General features: G+C 48.0%; 1 non-coding gene across 1 annotated transcript; it reads left to right on the top strand.

The window, feature by feature from the left end:
• Positions 1-1,137: 1,137 nt before the first annotated feature.
• On the top strand, positions 1,138-1,210 carry TRNAG-UCC (transfer RNA glycine (anticodon UCC)). Its single transcript has one exon. It is a non-coding gene; the product is annotated as a tRNA-Gly (tRNA).
• Positions 1,211-5,843: the final 4,633 nt, after the last annotated feature.

Genomic DNA, 5,843 nt, shown 5'->3' with positions numbered 1-5,843 from the left:
AAAATAGAAGAAGACTGAAAGGCTCCGAGCTAATGAACACGGGGCTCAGACTTAGGTCTGCAAAACAACAAATAAGATTATGTACCCAAAAACCTTAAAGTACGCTTCTTTTAAAAAGTTCATTTCAGGGGAGGAGGAGTCAGGATGGAGGGGACACATATATACCTCATGGCCAATTCATACGGAGGTATGGCCAAAACCATCACAGTGTTGCAAAGTGATTATCCTCCAAATAAAATTAATACATAACTTTTTTTAAAGTCCACTGCATTTCCATTTTTTAGATCCAGATACCAAATTTCAAAGAGTACAGAATGGAGGAAACCAGAACAGCCAAGAGAGAGACCAGAGAGACACTTATGACCATTCTAGGGCCACAGTCAGGAATGGAGAGAAAATCCTACATCCCACAAATGTAAATTTTCACCTGTGCTCCATCAGCAAACGATGAACAGATACTAAAGACGACCGCTAAATAAAGAAAAAGGGCAGAAGGAGGTGAGAGGCTGGCAAGGTCAGTGCCTGTCAAATCCACCAGAGGTGCTGGTGGAAAAGTCCACTGAACAGACTCAGGAGGCTTACAGAATGGACAGGAGGACACAGCACACTGAAAGCCAGCTTCGGTCCAGGCTCCGCTTGAGGCATTCAACTTAGGGTAGGACGTCCAATGACATGGTTATCAACGTCCTTGTTAAATGTGAGATAAGGGACTCAGAGAGTTTAGTTAGCTTTTCAGCGGTGGAAGCAACATACTATACTCCAGGGGTAGGTGTTTAATTTTAGTCTGAGTAAGTGAGTGAAGTCGCTCAGTCATGTCCGACTCTTTGCGACCCCATGGACTGTAGCATACCAGGCTCTTCTGTCCATAGGATCTTCCAGGCAAGGGTACTGGAGTGGGTTGCCATTTCCTTCTCCAGAGGATCTTCCCGACCCAGGGATCGAACCCTGGTCTCCCGCATTGCAGGCAGACGCTTTACCTACTGAGCCACCAGGGAAGCCTAATTTTTTTTAGTCTAGGGTCTACAAAATTCTTCTTGTGTGTTTCTTCAACATGCATGCCACTGACTCTCTGAACCCCACAGGCTGCTAGACCCTACAAGACTATGACTTCAATCAGAAGTTCCAAGCCCAGGGATTTCCCTGGTGGTCCAGTGGTTAGGACTCTACACGTCCAATGTAAGGGGCCCGAGTTCGATCCCTGGTCAGGGAACTAGCTCCCCCATGCCACAACTAAAGATCTCGCATGCTGCAACTAAGGCCTGGCACAGCCAAGTAAATAAATAAGTATAAACATTTTTAAAAAAGAAGAATTTCCATTCGCTACCACTGAGCCCTGGTTACCCCAAACCCCGGGCACTACAGACTTCCCTAAATTCGGCAAGAACAGTTTCTCTGCAGGCAATGAGTCTTTTCCTGTGTTCTTACCACCTCTGGGACAATGGCTCTCACCCACTTTGTATCCTGGCAAACACTACCCAATATCATTACTTATTTATTTACATGTTGTCTGTCCCCCTGCTAGACTAAGACTCTAGAAAGCAGAGAAAGTTATTCAATTTCCTATTCTCTCACTGTGCCTAACAAGGTACCTGGCACGGTGAAAATGCAAAGCAAAAAGCAACCAACCAACAAAACCTGTCAGCTAAACGACACAACGCCAGGCAGCCCGGAGCTAGCAAGCGCCACCCCGCCCAGCAGCCGGTACCAGCATGACGCCAAGTGCTACAGGACCAGGTGACAGACAGAGCCCACAGGTAAAACATTCAGGCAGAATGCTCTTATATAAACTCTTACATCCACATCAGTGAAGCAACGCTGGTGCGGAGAGGAAGCCAGAACAAAGACACAGCCCTACTGGAAAAAGTGACACGTCGTAAACAACACGGTTCAAACAGAACCCTACCTGGAGACTGGAGGCCATGGGCTTTCATCTGGAACAGGGAACCCTCCCCAGAGGCATGAGAAGCAAGGGGATCCACCACCAAACCCCACCCCCACCACCACCCCCACCACCATCCCCCCCACCCCCCACCCCCACCACCAACCCCCACACCCCCCCCCCACCACCACCACCAAGATTCAAATTTAAAAGAACAAGAAGCCTTGAGGCCTGTAAAATTTAACTGTTAAAGGTCTAAATAATGTAAAAATATAATTAAGGAAGGCGTTTTGGTCAGGGAATGGAGATATGGGGAAAGAAGAAACCTATAGCAAACTCTAGCATCCTAGGGCAAAGGACCCCTAACCAGGGTGGAAAGGGTTAGGCGCTCAGTGGTATCTGACTCTTTGCAACCCCATAGACTGTATCCCACCAGATTCTTCTGTCCATGGGATTCTCCGGGCAAGAACACTGGAGTGGGTTGCCATTCCCTTCTCCAGGGGGTCTTCCCGACCCAGGGACCAAACATAGGTCTCCTACATGCAGGCAGATTCTTTACCATCTGAGACACCAGGGAAGCCCGCTAGACAGGGTATCTCCTCTTAACTGTCACTATGGGGTCCAGCAATCCTTCAATTCACCCCTCTCCCCTTTTCCCACTGCAAAGGTGCCCAGCAACCTTCTGACCTCTGCCTACCTGGAGGCAGTGAACATGGGGATCAAGAAGAGGTCAGTATTCCGGGTCCCATGATGGTTATATTTATTTTTGTAAATTACTAATTGGGCATCTTAGCTTAGTGAACATAGTTAATGTGATTACGGGTCTCAGAGATAATGAAAAAATTGGGTCTGAGAGTGCACTGGGGAATATTTTTTTTCTTTTTCCTGAATGCCAAATAATGAATATTACCCACAAGAGTCTTCTGAAAGAGTTGGCTGGCACTTTGGCTGGCTGACGCACCATTCTGCATACTTACACATGTTCTCAAACTGCTACACCATGTCAAAGGAGTTTTACTGAGGGTAATCTCTCTCGGTTAACAGTAGGTTTTACAAAAGAGACAACAATCTACTCAGCAAGACTCACCATCCTAATGTAAACCAGATTCTTCACCTCTCAGGGTAGAAACGTCACTGAAACAAGTTTGGCTTCACCAGTATGAAATTAATAGTGCTGGGGCTGAGCTGAGGCTAATGTCTGCAAAATTTAATTTGCAAAAACCAGCCCAAGGCTACCATGATATAAATTCCCTTGATGTGTTAATTTCACACTCTAGAGTCTTCATCCTACCAGTGGGGGGCAGGGGCTGGAGTGGGGAGGTGAGAGGAGAGGGGTGTCGGTGATCTCCAGTATGTAACGTAGGGGAGGACCTGAATTCACACAAGTTTCTGGACATCTGCAACTTCAGCTGTCCAAGCCCCACAGGGAGTCAGAGCCCAGCTTCCCTCCTGCCAGCCCACAGGGGATGAAAAGGTGACACAGAAATCAGCCCAGCGAGGAAAAGTACTTCATTACGCAGAGCACCATCACTGGGCACCAGCATCTCATTCGATAAACTTTTCCTCAACATCGTCATACAAAAGGGATGTTCCAGATACAGGCAAATAATGAGATAAACTCAGCTCAGCCGGATCCAACAGGTGCAGAGTGCTTTGCATTCCACAGCCAAACGCACAAGCCTGGTAGGAAGTACAACCCCGGGACTTTCCTGGTGGCCCAGCATTTAAGACTCTGCACATCGACTGCAGGAGCCACAGGTTAAATCCCCGGTCAAGGAACTAAGATCCTGCACGCCGTGGGGCAACCAAGCCCACGCACCACAATTACTGAGCCTGAGCCGCAGCTAGAGAGCCTGTGCACTCCGGAGCCCATGTTCCTCAACAAAAGAAGCCCACCACAATGAAGACCCAGTGCAGCCAAAATAGAATTAAAAATGCCTTGTGAGTCTTACACATTTGCTCACACAGATAAGGAGTCAGCTGATACAGACATTTCCTATAAGGATCAAGTCTTTAGAAGTCACATCACAATCTCCAGGTTACCAAGGTCAAGTCGGGCAAAAACGAGTTCCTGGACCTTTCTTTCACCTTCTAATGACATAAATGACCACCTTGTCCTCCTAGACTGTCTCCCCAACTCCACATCACAGTCTATCAGGGTAAAGGAAATAGAGGTTTCACACAAATTTCAAGAAGTGAGCTTTGCTTATTTTAAGTGAATTTGCAATATGCACCTGGTCTGTCACTACGACATCAGAATAAGGACTACATTTAGGCCTTGACTGGCTGGACTCTGAAGGGCCCCTCTTATGATCCTGCTTTGTTGTATAAAACTTGCTAACGACCTCTGAGAGATGGTGAAGGACAGGGAAGCCTGGTGTGCTGTAGTCCACAGGATCGCAAAGAGCTGGACACGACTTAGCAAATGAACCCACCAGCATGCAAAGTAACCGAAGTCCCCACTCAACACAAACATGAGACCACAACAATGACAAAGTGATACACTTAACAGTAAGTGTCTCACTGTACAAGGATTCAAGCTGGATCTTACACTGGTTACCTTTGAGTCTGGTCCTAGGTAGGCTGAATACAGAGATCACAGAGTCATCCCATGTCCCTCTCTGTCAGAGATGGAAAATAAATGAGCAGGAAAGCAATCTGTGTGCATCCAGGAGCAACGGCCCAGTGATCCTGCTGGTTATTTCTGCCACATCTACAATACAACACAGAAACAGGACAGTCCTCACCCATGACTGGCAGATCCTAGGTGGGACCCTGCCTAAGTTCCTTAGCACGCTGGGCTTGGAAGCCCTCGCCTATACAATGGCACTCTGAATGACAAGATGATTCCCAAACATGCAGAGGTCCACTCGGACGATTGTAGGAGAAGGATCCCATTTACAATACGAGCCTCCATCTTAACCTTGTCAACCAGAATCCAGGGGCAGGAGAGAAAGGGATGTGGGGAAGTGTGTGCAGGGGGCCTGGGAACGGCTAGTTCAAAACAGACCTCAGATGGGACTTCCCCGGCGGTCCAGTGGTTAAGACTCTGCATTTCCACTGCAGGGGGCACGCACGGGTTCGATCCCTGGTCAGGAACTAAGAGCCTGCATGCCACAGACCAAAAAAAGACCTCAAGTAGTGAGCAGGTTTGGAAACTAGACTCCTTCAGGGGCTTCCCAGGTGGCGCTAGTGGTAAGGAATTTGCCTGCCGATGCGGGAGACCCGAGAGTCATGGATTCAACCCCTGGGTCGGGAATATCCCCTAGAGGAGGGCATGGCAACCCACCCCAGTATTCTCACCTCAAGAATCCCATGGACAAAGGAGCCTGGTGGACTATGGTCCACAGGGTTGCAGAGAGTCAACATGACTGAGGTGACTTAGCAGGCGGGCAGGCTCCTTCAGGGATGGAGGCAAAAGAGCGCCAGAAAGTCAGCCCCTGTAGAGGTCCCAGAGACTCTGACAGAATAACCACGGCAGCAACAGGGATGAGCTGCCCAAATTGGCAACAACCCCTCAAGGAGGTGTGAAGGGTATCAGATCCTAGAGAAATACTGATGAGACTCAAGAGGGGAAGTGACCCACATGTATCTGGGAAAACCAAAATGTTCCCCTTATCAAGACAGGCCAGGCATATCACTACGGATAGGCATGGATAGGACCTAGGACATGGATCCTAATAGCACAGTTGAAGAGCCAAGGAGAATCACACATTCATAACACTGACACAAAGGAGTTAACACCATCCCTATTAATCACGCACGCTGTCATAGATAAGCTGGAGTCTGCCCATCACCAAGCACCAAGGAAGGGAATCTTCACTTGGCTAACTGCCTGGTGGAAAATGAGTATGGGAGTGAACTTTATGAAGATACGTACTTTAAAAAGTCAAAGCCATCTAGGGGCAACTCTAATACACTGCCTATTATAGGATTTTAATGAAGAGAGATAGAGAAAAAGAAG

Source organism: Budorcas taxicolor, chromosome 5, assembly GCF_023091745.1.
Source record: "Budorcas taxicolor isolate Tak-1 chromosome 5, Takin1.1, whole genome shotgun sequence".
Taxonomy (NCBI): Eukaryota; Metazoa; Chordata; class Mammalia; order Artiodactyla; family Bovidae; genus Budorcas; species Budorcas taxicolor.
Note: the sequence above shows the minus strand (reverse complement) of the source record. Positions and strands in the feature narration are given on the sequence as shown.